A 21,082-nucleotide genomic window follows, 5' to 3' on the forward strand; every position below is an offset into this window, starting at 1 on the left:
ATCAATTGGATTTATATCAACTTTATTTAATATTATTCATTAGTTTATGTTAAATTTGTAATTTATTTAAAATGTATGACAGTCTATAAGATTTATGATTTTGCTCTAGTCTGAACTCTAGACTTTCTATACCAGGACATAGAAGTTTCTTTATTCTGGAAATTGAAGCTTTGGAAAATGTCCTCTGAACCTGAGCCTTTCCCTCTGATTGAATGATTCCTCCCAGAATCTCCATTTAAAAAGAGCATCCAAGGCAGTTATGTCTTCATTTTTCTCCAGACTGCACTCTGGACTTTCTCTGATCTGCTCCCACATGGTGATCTTCATTTCTTATTCCTCTTTTCAGCTTTCTTTTCTGTGTTGTCTTGCTTTATTAGAATGTAAGCTTTTTCATGTCATGAATATTTCCTTCTGCTTGTATTTGAATTTTCAGTATTCAGCAAAGTACCTGCTACATAGAAAGTGCTGGAAAGTAGCATGGAAAATCTTTACATAAGACTTTTCCATTTTGTAGTTTTACAAGTTGCTGTAATCTAGAAATCCTTTACTAAGTGGCCAGCCTACTGGTGAAGAATCTTTCCATATCTAGTTAGGTGGGTTCCTGAGAACTAGACTTACGTTGCTGAGTCTATACTAGAATGATTTTTATTTTTATTTTTTTTCTTGCATAAATATGCAGAACAAAGTCTATTATGTTTTATTTCCCTTGCCCCCTACAATTAATTTAGTTCTATAGTTCAGTAATTGGCTGTAGTCAACTGTACTCTGAGAAGTTATTTAAACCAACTTTGGGACATTACAGAATACATCTTCCTGCATTAGAAAGATTTAAGCGTTGTTACAAATTTAAAGAAACAATCAACAACTCCCCAGAAATATCATCCTCATTAGAAATGTAAATTGATGACATCTTTCCTATGTCAAGTGCAAGGTGAATGGAAAGAAAGAAAAGTGTAAGATACTCTCTCTACATAACAGAGGATCACCAGGGAAAACAATATTGCTCATATGAAAAGGGAGATTTAGAACCCTATAGGTGTCAACACATTCATGTCTCTTGGTTTGAGGTTATGGGTCCGGGGAGATTGTTTCTTTCCTCCATCCCTGGAAGATCCATTTTAGGTGGCTTGAAGGCTACTGGGTTGTCTGCAATTTTAGTAGCCTGAACTCGAATAAGTTCCATTGGTGATGGCTTCTGACTACCTCTGAAGGACTGGACACTGAAACCTGAGTCAGATTTCTGAAGGGTTCTTGATCCAAAAAGGCTCCATTTTTCAGATGAGGGTTTGTCTCTGTCTCCATTCCCAGCATCCATGCTGCTAATGTCTAGGCCAGGTAAGGGAGTAGAAGATCCATGAGAAAACCAACCTCTGGGTTTTTGCTTGGGAGGAGAATGGGGTGTACTACTTGGAGTGGACTGGGCTGAAGCAGTCAGTCTATCTTCTTTTGTCATATCTCCACTTTGAAACTTCAATTTATGGACTGCCTCCGCCACATGGTGGTACTTGGTTTCTTCTGTGGTGAGGCCTTTATGAGGAGTGTACCCTGCGTCTCTCAACCCTGCCTGTTGCTCAAAACGCTGGATGCTCTCTTGTGTCTGTTTTTCTCACTTTATTATTCTGAATTGTTTATTTTTACAATAAGACTATTGTGGTAATGTGAATAAATAAATAAATAAAAGAACACCACCAGGCTATAGGTATTTAGGTGTTTTCCTCAATATCAATTGCCATTAGTATCTATATCATTGATATTCGCTAGTAATTAAAAGTTTCATTTGACAAATCAACACAAATTAAGATATAAAAATAATATTTAACGGAAAGATAGAGCAGAAACAGAAGTTGGGAAACTTCCTCTCTACCCAGGGGATGGGGTCTCAGAATGGGGTAACAAAAGAAGGAGAAATAAGAGAGGAGAATGAGGAGCCACACTTTCCTATCTCTCATCTCAATACATGGGAAGAAGTGCTCAATTTTCACATCATATATCTCTGACAAATCCTAGCATGGTCTTCAGTACCCACTTCAGTGGTACTCACTATTCCAAAATTTCAAAGCTCACAAGGTCATGGCTATCCTTGACTCCACCTAAAAGCAGAAAAGCAAGAGATAAAGAATTCATATTTTTAGGACACTTGTCAGCACCATTTGTGGAAGCCTCAAAACTTCCTGTGAAGAAGCTTTACAACATATTTCTCTTCCTTAAAGTATGTAAATCAAAAAACAAGTTAAAAAGGGAGGGGGGGAAGGAAAGAATGCATTCCCTCTTTGAATTCACCATTGTAACATATAAAATCAGAAAAATTCAATTTTTATCATTTCCATCTATAATAATAGACGAGTTATTCATTAGCTAAATTCTTGATAAAATTAGGCATATCCATTAGGAGTTTCACATATGGTTCCTGAGTGCAGAGACAAAGCCAGGAAGCTGGAGGCCACATTTCTGATTTAGGTTTTTATGGGTAGAAGCTAAGAAATACCAAAGACCCTTGAACTGAAAGCTCTTTAGAAATGGCTAAAACCATTTCAATTTCTCATTACTTGAAAGTAATTGGGTACAGAATTCTATTACTAAACAAACATTTCAATAATTTAAAGTACTTTTGTTATGTTCACTTCCCATGCAACTAGGTCTAAGCTTCTAGCCTTCTAGGCAGGATTAAATTCTTTGAAACTATTATCTAAGAAAAGCTTTTCAACTGATCTATTGTCATATGAGCTGAGCAGTTCCCAGAGCTTTTCTGTAGAATAGGTTTTGAGGATTCATTAGAAATATTAAATTCAGAGCTATGCCCAGGTGCATGACTTTTGCCTGGAATCTAATTTGCATAATAGTAACAAGGTAATTGAAGCTGTCAATGGTTACTCAGACAAATACAAAAGAGGACAATGTTGTGTTTTAAGTAGTGTCTCTTAGGGCTTTCTGCTTTTTACTCTGGGTTTGTGGGTGTGTGCTGTGTTTATCTGTGGAAGAATTTAATTAGATGTTAACATTTATTAGAATGAACAGGTGTGGGCAATCAGGGTTCCATTCTAAGATTCTTTTATTAAAATGTCTCAATCAAATGGAAAGGAAAATCTCTGCTTCTGAATTTTTTTTTTCTTGCTTGGTAATACAGCCCAGACATCATATGGATTTTAATTATATAAGAACTGTAGTATTTTCAGAGATGTTTCTATCAAAAGGAGACATTTTGGTAAAATAGAAATAATAAATTGAAGTGTTACAATTTACATTAAGAGAAAGAATGAACACCACTCCTAGGAAAATCCTAGGAAAAGCATCACTAGTAAGGTTCCAGTTTTTATTGTGGAAACTAAAAAGAAATCTACAAATGTTGCATTTAATTGAATTTCCTTTCTCAGGGAAAGCTATATTTTTTAAATATAGATCTAACTAATTATATGGTTTTACATTTAAACAGTCAGTAGTACTTTTTTTTAAAAAGCTATAAATCACAGTCTACTGCCATAATTTAACTTAAATTCAACAAGTTTAGCTGACATGCATAGCCTTGTTTCCTCTCTTTCTCTACCTCTTGTCTATACATATTGCATTTCATTAAATTTTAGAATGAGGTATTCTTTCTGTTAAGTCTTAGAATAAGCAATATTAAAACTATATTTCTTGTGATTCCTCTCCAGGAAAAAAATAAAATAGAAGGGGCTCAGACCCTTCAATAAGAATTATAATTTGACTTAGCTTGTTATAATAAGTTACTTAAATTATTTTGAACAAATCATTCCAAAATAATTGAATTTGATAGAGCTGAAGATTCTTTGATGCCCCAGGAGCATAAATTGTTACTTGTAGTTTGAGTCAATGAAAACCATAAAAAGTAATTATATTGGCAATGTACTAAGAAGTTTGGTCTTGTTGAATCATTGTCCATGATTAGGAAGTGTTGTTGGGTTATTTTAGTTAAGGCAAATTATGATTCTCAGTCTTGATCACAGATCATAGTGATGACACCTCCAGAGTTTAGATATTTCTCTTAAATCCTTAAATACTTGAATAGCAATTTTTGATTAAATGTCATTCCTTATCAAAACTGCACCTGAGCCAATATGGTGGCAGAAGAGCCTCCCTTAGGTACTCTCTCCAAAATATTTCAAAAACCTTAAAATGAAGACTCTAATTAAATTTTTGAACCCACAGAGAGATCCAGTAAGGCAATTCTCCAGCCCAAGGTAACCTGGAAAATAATGGGAAGTTCTATTCCACAGGACTGGAGGAGCAGCACCACTCTGGAGGGAAGGAGCTTCAGCCCCCCAGGAACAGCTCCAGGGTTCCTGGAAGCGCTGGCTCCCAGCAGCATAAGCAGTTTCCTGACCTGCACTCCAGAGAGCAGCAAGCACAACTTGGAAGATCAGCAGGGAGACCTCTGCCAGCGCACGCAGAGCCCAGACCCTCAGTGTGGTCACAGCACTCTGCAAAGCCCACTCCGTCACTTCACTCAGTGCTGCCAAGGCAGCCCATATCCAGGAAATGGAAGCAGGCCTGATAAGTTGCCCAGCAGGAACCTCCAGGCAGCTGTGCCCTGAGTGCTCAGGCAGCTGAAGGTAAAGGAGTGGAGGGAGACTTCCAAGGTCTATCCTCCGTCCCTGGAACTGGACTCTGGGGCTATGACCTCATTCAGACCCTGAACACAGTCTAGGCCCACCCATAGAACAGGGACACCCCCCCACACACAACCCCATGACAGGGGGATACACTTGTGGTCATTCACAGACCAGGAGGGCAATCAGAGCCTCACACACTGGGGACCTTGTAAGGGTGTCCCAATAATACTCAAAAGCACCCCAAAACCAGGTACAGGTGGGCAAATGAGTAAACAACAACAACAAAAGGAACCGGACCATTGACAATTACTTTGTCTATAGTTCCATGGAGGATCAAAATATTCACTCTGAAGATGAGGAAGTACAAGCTTCTGCATCTAAAGATACCAAGAAATATAGAAGTTGGGCTCAGGCTATGACAGAGTTCAAAAAAGATTTTGAAAATCAAGTAAGGGAGATAGAAGAAAAATTGGGAAAAGAAATGAGAGAGATACAGGAAAAACATGAAAATGAAGTCAGCAGCTTAATCAAGAGGATCCAAAAAAATGCTGAAGAAAACATGCTAAAAAACCAACTTAGGTCAAATGGATAAAACAATTCAAAAAGTTATTGAGGAGAAGAATGTTTTAAAGAGCAGAATTGGCCAGATGGAAAAGGAGATAAGAAAGCTATCTGAGGAAAACAAATCCTTCAGATGTAGAATGGAGCAAATGAGGCTTTGTAAGAAATCAAGACACAGTAGTAAAACACCAAACTAATTAAAAATTAGAAGAAAATGTGAAATATCTCATTGAAAAAACAACTAATCTGGAAAATAGATTCAGGAAAGATAATTTTAAAATTATTGGGATACCTGAAAGTCATGATCAGGAAAAGAGCCTTGACCTCATCTTTAAAGAATTCCTACAGGAAAATTGCCCTGATATCCTAGATGCAGAGAGTAAAATAGAAATTGAGAGAATCCACTGATCACCTACTCAAAGAGACCCCCTAAAAGATAACTTCCAGAAATATTATAGCGAAGTTCCAGAACTCCCAAGTCAAAAAGAAAATATTACAAGCAGCCAGAGGGACACAATTCAAATATTGTGGAGCTGCAGTCAGGATCACACAGGACTTAGCAGCAACTACATTAAGGACTCATAGGGCTTGGAATATAATATTCCAGAAGGCAAAAGAGCTTGGAATGCAACTGAGAATCAACTACCCAGCAAAACTGAACATCCTCTTCCAGGGGAAAAGATGAACTTTCAAGGAAACAGGGGACTTGCAAATGCCCCTGTTGAAATGACCAGAGCTGAACAGAAAGTTTGACCTTCAAGTACAGGACTCAGGTGAAGCAGAAAGAGTGGAGGAGAGAGCTAAATTATGAGGGACTTAATGATGATGAACTGCTTCTATTCCTGCATGGAAAGATGATACTGATAATACTCATATGAACCTTCTCATTCTATAGAGCAGGTAGAAGGAGTTTTTATAGATGAAGCACAGGAGAGAAATGAATTTGAAGATATAATATATATATATATACAATATAATATATTGTAAAAATGAACAGGAAATATGCTGGGAGTAAGAGAAAAGAGAAGTAGAAGAGGCTAAGATATTTCATATAAAAGATATTTCATGTAGCTTTTTGCAATGGATCTGGAAGGGAGGAAAGTGAGGAGGACCTTCATTCTCATCAGAAATGGCCCAGAGAGGAAACAGCATACACACTCATTAGGGGATAGACATCTAGAGGAAAAAGGAGAGAAGCGGGACAGGGGGAAGGGGAGGATGTGAATAATAAAGGGGAGAATAGATCTTAGGAGAGCATAGTCAGATATAGCACATTTTTTTTCCTTTTTGCAAGGTGCTTGGATTGGGTGGCCTGTGCGGGACCACAGAGTCAGGTGGTTGCTAGGTCTCTGGGGTGGGACTGTCCCCTGTGCCACTTGGGTGCCCCACAGCACATTTTTGAAGAGGGACAAAGTGCAAGGAAAGAGAAAATATAATAGATGGTAGTGGGGAGGAATGGATGGAGGGAATTACAATCAGCAACAGCAACTGTGGAAATATATGGAAGTAACTTCTATGATGGACTTATGATAAAGAATGTGATCCACTCGAGACAGAGCTGATGGTATCAGAACATAGACTGAAACATATTTTTTTCTTTCTTCCACTTTATTTCTCATGAGGTTTTATCTTTTTGTGAGGGAGGTGGTATTATGTTTACTCTTAAACAAGAATATTTTAGTAATGTGTAAATAAAAAGAAATACAATAAAAAGAAAAGAAACCAGGAGGGATGGGAATTCAGGGAAGCCAAGTCAAAGAGAAAATCTGCATGAACTGATGCTGAGTGAGATGAGAAGAACCAGAAAAGCATTGTACACACTAACAGCAACATGGGGGTGATGATCAACCTTGATGGACTTGCTTATTCCATCAGTGCAACAATCAGGGACAATTTTGGGCTATCTGTGATGGAGAAAACCATCTGTATCCAGAGGAAAGAATTGTGGAATTTAAACAAAGACCATATTACCTTTAACTTAGGAAAAAATTGTTATTTCATTATGTAATTTTGCTATCTCTTATACTTTATTTTTCTTCCTTAAGGATATGATTTCTCTCTCATCACATTTAACTTAGATCAGTGCATACCATGGAAACAATGTAAAGACTGACTACCTTCTGTGGGGAATGGGGGGAGGGAAGAAAGATTAGGAGAAAAATTGTAAAACTCAAAACAAATAAAATCTTTCCAAAAAAATAAAAAAAATTTCACCTGACATTTAAAACAAACTATTTTCTTTAAATCAATTATATTTTCTTTCCAATTGAGGAGAAGTAAGCCAAAAATTTAGATGATCATAGAAATGACCACAAATCAAAGAACTTTACCCTCCTAATCAATAAGGATCATTCATAGGACAAAACCATTCCAATTGTTATTTTGACAACTTTTTATTTGGGATTATGGGTTTCAATGGGTAAAGAAATTCCAGTATGGTGGTGAGCTGTCTGTTGCTCTCAATTGAACTAGATTTCTCCTCAGCCAAGAGGTCCAATTAGGATGCTTCTGGCAAAATTTGAAAATTTTATCTTCCTTTTCAACTACTAGGTGAATCAAGAGTCAGAGTTGTTAATGTTGAATCCTGACTCATATACATACTAGCTGTGTGACCCTGAACAAGTTATCTAACTGATTACTCTCAGATTTCTCATTTACAAACAGGAATGTTAATAATAGTACCTACTCAAAAAACTTACTTTATATTAGTTCAACTAGAATCTCTCTCCACACACCCTACTCAGAAATCTCTCCTTATTTGAGATTCATTCTATCAAAATTTACTTCTCCTTGTCATCCAATTTATTTCCTCAATTAGTTCAGTGCCTTGCTTGGTCTTTTTCTACCAATTCCTGTCCTCATATTAGCAGACTTCAAGATACAGAATGATTTTTCTTCTCATGCTCCAAATTCCCATGTCCTTAATTTAATCAGTTCACATGATCTATTCCTCCAGTCTACTTCATATATACAAAGATACGGTCATATCATTTTACTTTTATTCACAAGTATTCCATTTCCTTGTTTATCAACTAGGAAACTTGATTCTTACTTTTAATGTTATTGATCCTCCCCACATTGTGTATTTGCATTCCCAATCAGCCATCTTCTTTTTTTGTTTCTTTTTCTGAGATTTGTCACCACGAATAAAGTTTCATCTGGTCTACCAATTATTTCTGCTGTGAAGGTCAAATATTCATTGATAACAGTTTCCCTGGAGACTAGACCTCAAAGTTTATTTTTTTAATTTACTTATTATTTATTTTTCCAATATATGTAAAGAAAATTTTCAACATTCATTTTTGTAAAGTTTTTTTTAGGATAGCAAGTAATAGGTTATACAATCATGTTGCACATAATTCTATATTAATTATACTGTAAAAGAAGAATCAGGACAAAATGGGAAAAACCACAAAAACAAAATGCAAAAAAAAATTTTAAAGGTAAAAATTGTATTCTTTGATCTATATTCAGATTCCATAGTTCTTTCTCTGTATGTGGATAGCATTTTCCTTCACATGTCTTTTAGAATTGCTGTTAAGATGTGCATTGTTCTCCTGGTTTTATTCACTTCCTTCAGCATCAGTTCCTCTAAGTTTTTCCAGATTTTTCTGAAATCTGCCTGATCACTGTTTCTTGTTGAGTAATATTATTACATTATGTTAATATACCACAACTTGTTCAGCCATTCACCAATTGATGGGTAACCCCACTAGCCAATTTCCAACTCTTTGCCATCACAAAAAGAACTACTATGAATATTCTTATACATGTGGTTCTTTTCCCCCTTTTTGAGATCTCTTTGGGATACAGATCCAATAGTGGCATTGTTAGATCAGAGGGTATGAATAGTTCTATTGCTCTTTGGGCAATGAACTCTGAAATTCTTTTGTGTGATCATAACTTTTTATTATATCATCTTTCCCTTATGCCTCTAACCTTGTCCTTCATTCCCATCATGACTTTCCTCTACCCCCTCAGTTCTTTTCAGGGCTATCACTCTTAAACTGATTATATTCTTCACTCTATTGGAGCAATGTTCAAGGAATACCTTGCTCTAATTATAAACAATTTGAGATTCTAAAATATAAATTTACAGAGGGACTAATCAGTATAGTTTTGTGACTTTCTCCAACTCTATTCAACATGTTGAATAGGAATGAAGGTCATGATATATGATAGAAGTAATCCGTTGTTGGAGTGTGGCAAGGAATGATCAACAATAGAAGAAGATAGCAAAAAACTCAACATAAAGGACATCTAGAGTCAAACTGAGTGATCAAAGTTAAACACCAAAGTAGAAATTCTGGAAATCAAAAGAATGATTAATAAAATTGAAATCCAAACAAAACCATTGAGTTAATAAATAAAACTAGATGCTGGTGTAAAAAAAATTGGTGAGCCATTAGCCAACTTAATTTTTAAAATGAAGAAAATCATATTACCAATATCAAGAATTTTAAAAAATGAATTCTATAACAATTAAGAAGCAAATGAAAATATTAATGATTTTTCCCAAATATAAACCAATAAAACTAACTTAAGTGAATTATGTGAATTTTCTTTTTTGTTGTTGTTTTTTTCTTTTAATTTATTTTTTATTCTCATTTTGTATGTTTTTTACATTAATAAAATATTCTTGTTTACAAGTAAACAAAATACCCCTCCTCCCCCATGAATATAGATAGACTTGCTTGGGTGAAAAAAGTAAAGGGGAGAGAAAAAAATTAAAATAAAAAAAAATAGTAATAATTGTAGGTATGTCCAGGTGGTGCAATGGACGAAGCACCAGCCCTGGAGCCACGAGCACCCGAGTCCATATCCAGCCTCGTAAACCCAACAATCACCCAGCCGTATGACATGCAAGCCACCCGATCCCCACGGCCCTGCAAAAACCAAAAAAAAGAAAGAAAAAAAAAGACCCAAAATAAAATAAAATAGTAATAATAGTATGGGTGGCTGGGTGGTAGACAGAGCATTGGCCCTTGGGCCAGGAGCACCTGGGTCCAAATCCGGCCCCAGACACCCAAAGATCACCCCACTATGTGGCCCCAGGCAGGCTATCCAGCCCCACTTGCCCTGCACCCCCCCCCCCAATAATAATAACAAAAAATGTGCTTGAGTCTTTGTTCCAACACCAACAACTCTGTCATGGGTGGATCTCATTATTTATGATAAGTCCATCACAAAAGTTATTTCCATATTTTTCCACCATTGCCATGGCTGATCGCAACTCCCTCCTTTCTTATTTCTTCACTACCATGTACTCTATTTTCTCTCTCCTTTCACTCTGACTCTGCTGTAGGGTTGCTGAGTGGTGCAGCAGACAGATCCCTGGTCCTGAGGCCAAGAAGCCCTGAGCCCCCATACCACCCCTTAGGCCCAGAATCCACCTGTCCCTGTGGTCCTGGGCAAGCCTTCCAATCCCAGCCCCTTGCAAGAAGTAAGAAAGAAAATGTGTTATATCTGGCCACTATACCCCAATGGTCCATCCTCTCCTCCTTTATTCACATCCCCACCCCTTCCCCCTGCTCCCCCCTCCTTCTTACTCCAGATGTCTATGCCCCATTGAGTATATTTGCTGTTTCATCTCCTAGCCATCTCTGGTGGGAGCAAAGGTTTACTCATTCCCCCTTGCCTCCCCACTTCCATATCATTGCAATAGCTCATTGTAATAAAAAAATCTTATGTGAAATATCTTGGACTACTCCCCCTTTCCTTTTTCTTTCTCCCATTCCATTTCCCTTTTTTTTCTATTGATTCCATTTTTACACCATATTTTATCTTCAAATTCAGCTTTCTCCTGTGCTTCAACTATAAAAGCTCTCTCTACCTGCTCTATTAACTGAGAAGGTTCATATGAGTATTATCAGTGTCATTTTTCTATGCAGGAATACATGCAGTTCATCCTCATTAAGTCCCTCATACTTCCCCCCTCTCCTCCAATCTCCATGCTTCACCTGAGTCCTGTATCTGAAGATCAAACCTTCTGTTCAGCTCTGGCCATTCCAAAAGGAACATTTGAAATTCCCCTGGTTCATTGAAAGTCTGTCTTTTTCCCTGGAAGAGGACATTCAGCCTTGCAGGGTAGTTCATTCTTGGCTGCATTCTAAGCTCTTTTGCCTTCCGGTATATTGTATTACAAGCCCTAGGAGCTTCCAATGTAGCTGCTGCTAAGTCCTGTGTGATCCTGACTGCAACTCCACGATATCTGAACTGTGTCCTTCTGGCTGCTTGTAATATTTTCTCTTTGACTTGGGAGTTCTGGAACTTGGCTATAATATTCCCAGGGGTTAGTTTTTGGGATCTCTTTCTCTGGGGGATTGGTGGATTCTCTCCATTTCTATTTTGCCCTCTGCTTCTAGAATATCAGGGCAATTTTCCTGTAGTAATTCTTTGAAAATGATGTCAAGGCTCTTTTCCTGATCATGACTTTCAGGTATTCCAATAATTTTTAAATTATCTTCCCTAAGTCTGTTTTCCATATCAGTTGTTTTTTCAATGAGATATTTCACATTTTCTTCTAATTTTTCATTTTTTTTGTTTTGAAGTATTGATTCCTGATTTCTGTTAAATTCATCAATCTCCCTGAATTCTATTCTTTGTCTGAAGGATTTGTTCTCCTCAGAGAGTTTTCTTATCTCTTTTTCCACCTGGCCAATTTTGCTTTTTAAAGCATTCTTCTCCTCAATAACTTTTTGAACTGTTTTATACATTTGACCTAAGCTGGTTTTTAGTATGCTATTTTCTTCAGCATTTTTTTGGATTTCCTTGACTAAACTGCTGACTTCATTTTCATGTTTTTCCTGCATCTCTCTCCTTTCTTTTCCCAATTTTTCTTCCAACTCCCTCATTTGATTTTCAAAGTCTTTTTTGAGCTCTGTCATAGCCTGAGGCCAATTCTTGTTTTTCTTGGAGTCTTTAGATGCAGGAGTTTGTGCTTCCTCATCTTCAGACTGAGTATTTTGATCCTTCTTGGGCTCATTTGCAAAATATTTCTCAATATTCTTACTTTTGTTTCTTCGCTTGCTCATTTTCCCAGCCTGGGACTGATTTGGGGATGCTTCCTGAGCTTTTGGGACACTCCCACAAGGGTCTCTGTGTGTGAGGCTCTATCCTCCCTCCTGGTCTGTGAATGACCATAAGCACCTCCCTCTGCCACAGGGCTGAGGTGGGGGGGGGGGGGTTGCTGTTCTATGGGGGGGCCTAGACTGGGATCAGGATCTGAATGTGGTCAGAGCCCCAGAGTCCTGTTCCAGAGGCAGAGGACAGAGCTCACACTCTCTCTTCACTCCCCTCCCTCAGCTCAATGGGCTCATGCCCTGGGGGCTCCTGCTTACTGGCTCCGCCTGCTTCTGTTTCCTGGATCAGGGCTGGGGAAAGACCATGCTGCTGGCTGTGTGCCCTGAGGGCTGGGCTCCATGTGCTCACTCTGGCAGAGGTCCCCCGCTGTTCCCCCACTTTGTGCCCAGTGCTCCCCAGGGTGCAGCTCAGGAGACTCCCCCGCTGCTGTGAGCTGAGACTCCCAGCACCCTGGAGCTGCCTCTGGGAGGCTGAAGTTCTTTCGCTCTTCTGGGCCACCCCTCTGGCAGGCTGCCCCTCTGACCCCTGGGAGCAGAGCCTTTCTGTTCTTTTCCAGGTTACCTTGAGTAGGAGAACTGCCTCACTGGGTCCCTTTGTGGGTTCTGTCTCTCGAGAGTTTAGTTAGAGTCCTTAGCTGATGAATTTTATCAGAGAGCTCCTTAGACTGGATCCCTTCTTGTCGCCATCTTGGCTCCACCCCTCGAATTATGTGAATTTTCACAAAAGTATAGACCACAAAAAACCCTATCTTAGAAAAAAAAATTGAACCAGTGTGAACTCCCAAAGGAAAAAAAGCAATATCAGATAAATTTAAAAGCTAATTCCACCAAAGATCTAAAAGAAAATACATTTGAAATGTTAATTTATTGATTTATAAATAATGCATTCAAAAATATACAAACTGAAAAAAAGTAGGAAAAGAAGGCAACCTGTCATGATACCAGTGTAGTCTTGATCCCTAAACCAAGAAAATTCAAAGCAAAGATAACTATCAATATGTCTAACAAATATTGACAGGAAAACTTTAACCAAAAAATTACCAAGAAGCTTGCAGCAACAACATACCATAAATTCTTACTCTCTGACCAAACTGGTTTTATATCAGGAATTCACAGTTGGTTCAATATTAGGAAAATTATAAAGCTAAAATTAACAATAGTAATAAGATGAGCAAAAATCATATGATCATATCAATAGAAGAAGAAAAACCTTTTGATAGAATGCCATATTCATTTTTGTTTTGAAAAATTCAAGAAAATGGAAATAAATGGACCTTTCTTTATGTAATGTGATTTTAAGTATCATATTATATACTGAGATTAAAGAAGAGACCTTTCCAATAATTCGGAACATAGCAAAGATGCCCATTATCACTATTAGCATATTGTATTTGAAATATTAATTCTAGATATGACAAGAAAATGAAATTGAGGGTCAAAGCACAGGCAGAGAGGAAAGAAAATTATCACTCTCACAGATGACATTATGGTTTGCTTAAAGAATCCTACAGTCAACTAAAAAACCAATGGAAATAATTAACCAAATTAGCAAAGTTGAAAAATATAAAATAAATACAAATAAATTATTATAACCCTCAGAAAGATACAGAAAGGAATATTCCATTTAAATTATATGTAATATATGTTTATATATGTGTTTATATTAAATAGATTTATAATATATACACATATAAGTATAAATGTGTGTATATACCTGCCAAGACACACACACACATGAATCATATGAACACATTTGCCAGATTCTCTTTTCAAAAATAAAGATGGATATAAATAATTTGAGAAATATTAGTTGCTTAAGATTTAACCAAGACATTATAATTTAAAATAACAATAGTGACTAAATAAATTACCATAGGACTTTTTTATAGAGCTAGAAAAAGTAAAAAGCAATTTTTAAAAGTCAGAGGATGAATCTAGTAGTACCAGGTCTTAAACTATAAGATATTATAGTTTATTATTATACTATATTTTATATTATTATTATTATACTATAATCTATAATACAAAGCAGAAATCATCAAAACAATTTGAAAAGAGAGAGGTTGAGCCTGAGACAGATATGGTAGACAATAGATAGATACAGATGAGCACAATAGCCAATATTTGATACAACCAACAATTCCAACTTACTATATGACAAAAATTGTTGGGAAAATTGTGAAGCTCTCTGTTTTGATCAAGATTTTTATCAAATGCCAAGATAAGCTCCAATGATTATAAGATTTAGATATAAAAGGGCAACATGAAAAATAAATAAGAAAAACAAGGAAGAAATTATTGTCAAATATGCAAAAAGGAAAAGAACTCAAGACCAAAAGAGATAGAGAGGAATACAGGAAATAAAATGGACAGTTTTTATTACATAAAATAAAGTTTTTACACAAAAACTAAAGCAGCTAAAATTAGATAAGTAACAGACAATTGTGGGAAAGAAATCTTTGTAATCAAGTTTCCCTGAAAAAAGGTCTCATTTCTGAGATATGAAGGGAACTGAGTCAAATTTGGAAGGAAAATAATTATTCCCTAATTGATATCTGACCATTTGATATCAATAAGTAGTTTTCAGAGGATGAAACACAACCTATTGATTTCCATGTGAAGAAATGTATAAATCCTGAAAAATTAGAGAAAAGAAATTAAAACAACTCTGAGGTTCTATTTCAGAATCATCATTTTTGATAAGGATAATTAAGAAAAGGAAAAATGATAAATGCTGAGGGATCTGTGGGGGGGGAAACAATGTTGTTGGAACTCCGAATTGTCTCAATGATTCTGGAAGACAATTTGGAAGTATGCCCTAAAAGTTATTGCTTTGCATACCCTTTAACCTATTTGTCCATAGAGTTGTGGCATTTGTCTATATCACAAAAATATTTTTAAATGGGTAAAAGGGCCACATAACAACCATATTTATAATAACTTTTTGTGTTGGCAAAGGAAATTCAGGAATGGTTAAACAAGTTGTGAAATATAAGTAATTTTATTGTGCTATAAGAAATTAAGTGGATGGTCTCAGATAAACCTGGGAAGACTTTTATGAACTAATGCAATGTGAACAGAACCTGGGCATTTTATATAATAAAAACAATATTATAAAAGCAATTTTGAGGGATTTAGGAATTTTGATCAATGCAATAAGTAACCAAACTTCTATAAAATTCATAATAAAGCATGTTGTTACCACCTGATAGAGACAACTGAGCGATGGTACAGCAGAACAGAACCCGGACCTGTAGTCAGGAAGACTTGAGTTCTAATATGACCTCTTATAGATACATTATATCCATGTGACTCTGGGCAAGTCACTTCACCTCTGTTTGCCTCAGTTTCTTCATTTGTAAAATGGGGATTAATAATAGAACTTACCTCAAAGAATTGTTTTTAGAATCAAATGAGATAAGCACTTAGCACTGTGCTTAATACACAATAGGATCTTATATAAATGCCTAGTCCTCCAAAAGGTGATGGGTGCAAACTGATACATTTTTCTGGACATAGTTGATATGGAAATTTGTTTTGCTTGTTTATACATGTTTATAATAGGATTTTTTTGTATTTTCTTTCAGTGGAGTGGGGAAGGAGAAAAAGTGATTCTTTATGAAAATAAAAATTGATTTAATTTTTTTAATGTTATATAGAATGGGGAAAAAACTCCCTGCCCCTATTTTACAGTATTCTTCCAAGCTTATATTTATGTTCTATTCCTTGCTTTCTTAGTTTTATGTATCAACCATCTGCACATCCTATCAAGCAAGATTTTCCTCCCTGACTTTTTGTATATGACTTTTTTTCTTCTTTTTCACTATCATCCTGGTGGAATTTTTCATCATAGAGTAGAAGTATTTCAAATGTTATAAGAGCAGACTCCAAGCTCTAGCAGGTATAAACTATTTGGAAAGGCTTTGTGTGTGGGCCTTGTGATGAAATTTAAGTCTAATCTGAGGACTAACCTCACTAAAATTTGTAGGGGTTGATAACTGAAAACTGGCTACCAGGTGATGAACTTTTCACCCACACCTTGAGATCATCTAGTTAAGTCAGGGGTGGGGAGGGAGAGGTGGTTCATGCACTTTTTGTGTGTGAGAACCCACCCTGATGAAACACAGATGTTGAAGTGTGGAAGTCACTGGATATTAATGATCAACAAAAACAAAAGTAGAGAGAACACTTCTTTCATCCTCCTCCTTCTGCTTATCCTTTTAAAAAAAAATACTTTGTCATAATTAGTTCAATGTTAAAATTGAATTTGTGAATTTATAATCTTTATATACTATATATTGTAACTTAATAACAGAATCACCAAATATCATAATTGAAGGAACCTGAGAGACCATCTATTCCAATCTATATATGAATAATATATTCAACATCCTCCTCCAACCTTCACTTGAAAATCTTCATTTATGATAAATTCATTATCTCCTTGAATAGTTCAAATTATTAAGGAATTGGGGTTTTTTAGTTTCAAAACTAAATTTTTCTCTTTGCAACTTTTGCCCTTTTCTCCTATGATTTAATAAAGTAAGGGGGGGAAAGGTGAGGATTTATTTATTTGCTAACTCCCCTTCTTTTCATTAAGCAAAAATGTTTTTGTTGCTATTGTTCAGACCTCTGATTCCATTGATTAAGGGAGAGAATAAGAATTAAGTGCCTATATGCCTACAGTGTGCTACCATATTTCCCCATATATAAGATGCACTTTAAAAAAAATTAAGGTCTAAAAACTGGGAACATCTTATACAGTGATGGTAGATGTTTTTACTTGAATTTCTCACTTTTTTGCACTTGTGGTTTTTTAGCTCATTGCTTTGCATTTGTTATCAGTATATTAAGTGATGTTTTGCCACATGCTCCCCAGAAATGACTCAGAAAAGATTTTTGTCCAGTACTGAATTCAAGTTCAAAGTGATCCAATTTGCCAAAGTGAATGGAAATCGTGCTGCTGAATGTCAGTCTGGTCCTCTGCCAAAAATAGAAAACAATTTGAGACTGGGTATGGGAAAAAATCCTACTGAAAACACCCCAGCAGAAGGAGGCCATGAGAAGCAAGGTGGCCAAATGGCCTAAGTTAGAGAGAGAGAGTTGAAGAGATGGATTGGAAAGCAAAGGGCCATTGGAATTCCTGTGTCCACAAAGATGGGTCAGAAGGAGCCCAGAAGAGTTGCTGATGAAAAAGAAATGAAAATTTAAAGGAGGACACAATGGGTGCTTCAGGTTCATAAGATGGAATGAACCACACCCCAGACTTACCCAGGGAGAGCTTGTGGTCAATCCCAGACCACAGCATGGACAGGAGAGAAGTCAGTGATTTGTCATCAAACATAGATGAGGATGAGCTAATGGGTGAGAGTTTTGACAGTGATGAGTTGTATGAATTTTATGATGAATAAAACTTGAATTCCATAACTACATAATACTTTTTTTCACATTTTGGACATGCATCTTATGCATTGTGAAATATGATAATTATTTTGTAAATACCTCATTTGATCCTCACAACATGGTTAGGGATTTGCTTGATAGGAAATACATATAGTGCTACACATACAATACAGCATTAGAACATATAGAACTAACAAAGCCAGGGTTTGAGGTGGATGCCATGATCGTTCCTAGTTTATAGCTGGAAATTGAAGAACCCGAGGCATGGAGAGGTCGTCAAGTTTCATTGAGCAAGTCAAGTGTCTGAGGTCAGATTTGGGTCTAAAAGCTGCACCACCTAACTAGGCAAGATTCTCTGATTAGGCAGATTTACAACTATCTTGAAACTATTCTGAAAGTTAAATTCTTTTTTTGTTTTGTTTTGGGGTTTTTGCAAGGCAATGGGGTTAAGTGGCTTGCCCAAGGCCACACAGATAGGTAATTATTAAGTGTCTGAGGCCAGATTTGAACTCAGGTACTCCTGACTCCAGGGCCGGTGCTCTATCCACTGTGCCACCTAGCCATCCCTTGAAAGTTAAATTCTTAAAGAGTTTTGTTGAGTACCAGGAAGTGTCCAGGGTCACAAAGCCTATGTCTGTGTGTGTATGTGTGTATGTGTGTGGACTTGAACCACTTGTGTCTCCTACTCAAAAGTATTTAGTTCTATGTGTGTGTAAATAAAATAATAATAATAATAATAATAATAATGATAATAATAATAATAATAATAACTTACCTCTTCACACATCCTAAACTTTAAGAAAGGTTTACAATTACTTATATTTTCTAGCAAGATTTTGTTTTTACTAACTGAATATAAAGCTGATATAAAGATATACATAACTACATAGTGAACATTGAATAAATGACAGGACTGTGTTATTGGTAGCTCTCTGTTAACTGAAACACTGGCACCAATGTTTTGTCAGGTGTGGACTTCCCACATAAGCCAAAACTCCAATAGCCATGGAAACTGTGGAACTGAAATTTATAAGGAACCATAATATTTTTTTAAAATCATTTACTCCATGGAGTTTCAAATAGCATGTAGTAAGTGTAGTTTTTACAATTGCTTGTTCATTTTATTCAACAATAAAAGATATGGCATGAGACCTTACAGAAGTATTTCCTGTACATTAGACTGTATAAGTAGCAATCAAAAATTTTTATAGCAGCTCTTTTCAGCTGACAACCTGCCAACAATGTCAAAATGACGAACTGTCTAAGCTTTTGAAAAATGACTTCCTAATCCAATTACAAATTGTAAAAGATAGTACATTCTTCATGTATGTAGTCTGGAAATTAAATATTTGAAAGAATACTAATAAATAAATCCAAAATTAAGCATGTCATTTTAATCAAATGAATATTTGTTCCTAATTCACGTTGTTTTCACATCCATATATTAAGGAAATTTATGAAGAGTACCATATATAAAAATCAAGGTAATTGGTGAGGAACAAACTAAGAAATCACAAACTAATTTCTTCAGATAGTGCAGGTAAGATTTCATCATATTGCTAATTTCCCCAACCACTTTTTTCTTCATTTTAAACTTGACATATCAGAGATATATCAGAGAGCAATGATATTTAACATAATCTGAAGTCATGAATCTAGACTAATTGGAAAAAACCCATTTTGAGGAAAATATTAGGTTTAAATGTTGTCCTGGAGTACAGGGTCCAGATGTCCCCACAAGAGGCAACATCCCAAATAATTGCATACTATAGCTGATATCTAGAGATGTTTAGTCACCCACTGAATATACTGAAACACCAAAGTTAAGTGCCATTAGCAAAGACACTGCAAGGATTTTTTTTTACCTTGAATATAAACATATTAAAATATGATACACATTTAGTTTAATATTCATAAATTATCAAAATCTATTAATATATTTAGAACTAGAAGATATATTTAGCTCCTTAGGAATGTTTGGTCTATTTTTTTCACAAATCTAAAACCAAAGAATTAGCACTGAAGGGTAAATGATGCTGATATGCTTTATTTTTAATGAAGTTTTCACAGAAATGTATGAAGTAAGTTCTATTCATTTTTAATGTGCCAGACATGGTTAATAGCAATGTTTAAGCAAACAGCAAAAGAAGATGTGACCCATGATCCATGAGCCCCTAAAATTCTGGGCTCACACAGTTTTGGTTTGATCCTAGGGACATGACCCCAAGGTGTTGATTTCTTTCTGGCTTTTTTCCTACACCTGGAGTTAATCCAGGAAAATCTCCAAAATAAAGCTTATATATAGCTCATGTCTAGTTTTTTTCCTTTCCCAAATGTGGGTAATAGAGTATCCAATTCTCATACAGGCACTCAATGTACAATGTGGGTATAAAATATAGCACATCCTTTATTTCACCAACCACAAAAAATGCATAATATACCAATTTTTCACAGTAGTCCTTAATACATAGAAATGTAAGATGGGTTTTTGCCCTTGTAAAATATGCATGTCCACATGAGTTCTTTAAATGTACATTGGCAGCTCAGGAGGAGGTAAGAATAGATATGATCTGAGATTAGCCTAACACACCAGATGCTAGTTCTACAAAAGACCATCATAAATAGTGAATAGTGAGTAAACTCATTTATTCAAGCAAATAGAAATTCAGAAAATTTATACAGATTAAAATGTAGCTGAAAAAAAATACAAGAGGAAGTGAATTCTTAACAGAGAAATCTTAGCTCAAACCAAAAGGGATACCTGATCTCTTGCTAGGAGAAATTTTCAGAATTTTCTAAGAAGGCAAACTGGAAATCAGACACATATCAAGGAATTGATTTCCCTTACATTTGAACTTCAAAGGTTTTTTTTTTTTCCTTTCCTCCCTGGAGTCAGTCCCCAAAAGGGCCCACCACCACATGTCCCACCTTGAAGCTTTTTTACTAACTCCACTGTCATATTGCTACTCATCACTGCATCAGCATTTTCCCCACAAATTAGAAGTCATCTGCTGCAAGGCCAATGGCACTCAAAATAGCTCATGCTTGGAAACCAGGGTTACAGAAACATAAATCACTAAATTTTTTTAAAAAAATGTCCATTAGATTCATCAGTCTCTCCAGGAAAGGTGCACTCCATTCACCATGGCAATAGCATGAAAGTTTAAGATGATCCAAATCCCTACTCCACTCCTACTCCATATAAGAACCTGAATTCTACAGGTACAAGACAATTTCTTTCTTTTTTTATTTAATATTTATTCTCATTTTGTACAAATAATGCTTTTTTTTTACATTAATAAAATATTCTTGTTTAAGAGTAAATGAAATACCCCCTTCCTCCATAAATATAGACTCACTTGAGCGATAAAGTAAAGGGAGAGAAAAATAATTAAAATTTTTTAAAAAATAATAGTAATAATTGTTGGTATGGCCAGGTGGTGCAGTGGGTGGAGCACCAGCCCTGGA

At 36.0% G+C, this 21,082-nt stretch overlaps 1 protein-coding gene and 1 pseudogene across 2 annotated transcripts in view; one reads left to right on the forward strand and one right to left on the reverse strand.

Moving 5' to 3' along the window:
• Positions 1 to 21,082, forward strand: part of CFAP299 (cilia and flagella associated protein 299) — a 456,940-nt gene that overhangs the window by 154,482 nt on the left and 281,376 nt on the right. The window lies entirely within an intron of this gene.
• Positions 938 to 1,550, reverse strand: LOC141516063 (putative monooxygenase p33MONOX pseudogene; annotated as a pseudogene).

The sequence above is a fragment of the Macrotis lagotis genome, chromosome 3, assembly GCF_037893015.1.
Source record: "Macrotis lagotis isolate mMagLag1 chromosome 3, bilby.v1.9.chrom.fasta, whole genome shotgun sequence".
In the NCBI taxonomy this organism is placed as follows: Eukaryota; Metazoa; Chordata; class Mammalia; order Peramelemorphia; family Peramelidae; genus Macrotis; species Macrotis lagotis.